General features: G+C 39.9%; 1 pseudogene; it reads right to left on the bottom strand.

The window, feature by feature from the left end:
- Positions 1-583, bottom strand: LOC115069161 (annotated as a pseudogene).
- Between the last annotated feature and the right edge of the window lie 920 nt (positions 584-1,503).

The following is a 1,503-nucleotide window of genomic DNA, read 5'->3' as shown; positions in this document are numbered from 1 at the left end:
TTTTTTTTTGCCTGCCAGTGAAAGTCAATTCAACTGATTCAGGAAGTAAGTCACACTGAAACAAGGGATCACTGTTACTCGGGTATGGGTGCAGGTGAAATTATCCATTTCTCGTCTGCTCAGCCCTGGCTTACCTAGGTGAACCAGTTGCCTAGAAACTGGTGTGATTAAGATCTGCACAAGCTGTCCTCATGGTTGTGACCTTGGGTGTCATTATTTAGAACTTAGGCTATGCATATCCATTCACCCTCGCCTCTTTAATCTTGTTCTGTCCTAAGAAGTCTTACTCTGCTATCCCTTGTGTTTTTTTACTTAGGGTGCCCTTTGAAGTTGCTAAAACTGACAGAGGAGTCTGGGATATTACATAGGACTCTGGAGACCTGAAGCTGGCTGTGGCATGCTACATCTGGTGCACTGCTCACTACAGGAGATGCCTGATGTTACTCCTGTGGATGCAGTCCTCCTTTTCTACTGCAAATCGCCCCTCTGTTCAGGCCACCAAGCCCAGTCTTGTAATCTTAGCAGACAGGAAGGAATGAATGATGAAAACAATCGGCTTAGGGCAGGAATGAAGGTCCAGTTGCTGAAATTTAAAAAGAAGAGAGTGTGAGAGATTTGCAATGAATGCTTGGTACAGAATAGTGATTTGCACATCAAACAAATCTAAATACACTTCCAGGTCTGGAGTGCTAACCGGAGCAATTATGTTTTAAAATCCTTGGCCCCCAATAATAAAGGAACGAATGACTCTTTGAACTATTCCTTACATCTCATGTATCTTTATTCTGAAATAAGTTCTGTGGAATTTATCTATAACAAGTCTATAAATATTGATGCTACCCTTCTTGATCATCTAAACAATTTATTTTTGGCTTCAGAATAGTGATGTTTATGCTGAGTTCGGTGCTGCATGCTGCAGCACTAAATTCCACATCTCAAGTTATTTGAGTCTGGCTTCTGACATTTTTTTTTAAATGACTAATCTTGGCCAAATCATTTAAAATTCTTTTCAGTCTTACTAATGTGGAGGGTAATTAGAGTATTAAATAAGATACCACATATCAAATTTCCTTATAAACTGTGACCACAGTGTTCACGCTAAGTAGGCTTTTCTATACCATCCTCTATTCTTTAACCATCGTGGACATGCATGTTTTATCTCTCTGATGGTGACTTCTAAAGTCCTAGCCTTCTCGGTGTGGTTCCTGCATTAAAATCCTTCAGAAATTGAATATATCACTTGACCTAATTTAGGAAAAATTGGGGAAACTGTTCCCAATTTCCTTCTGCTGTTCCAAGTTTTGTTCTAATGGTGGTACTGCTGTGGAATAAAAATGAACTGAGTTCACCATAACACCTACCAAGCTTAAGATGGGACTCACTATAGGTCAGCGTCTTGTTTCTTTTCCTGTTACTGTCATAAAATACTCTGACAAAAACAACTGACGGGTTATTTTAGCTCACAATTCAACCCATCGTGGAAGGGAAGTTAAGGCAGCAGGA

This window comes from Nannospalax galili, unplaced genomic scaffold, assembly GCF_000622305.1.
Source record: "Nannospalax galili isolate Female #2095 unplaced genomic scaffold, S.galili_v1.0 C49650277, whole genome shotgun sequence".
NCBI classification, from domain to species: domain Eukaryota; kingdom Metazoa; phylum Chordata; class Mammalia; order Rodentia; family Spalacidae; genus Nannospalax; species Nannospalax galili.
This window is presented reverse-complemented; position numbering and strand designations above follow the sequence as displayed.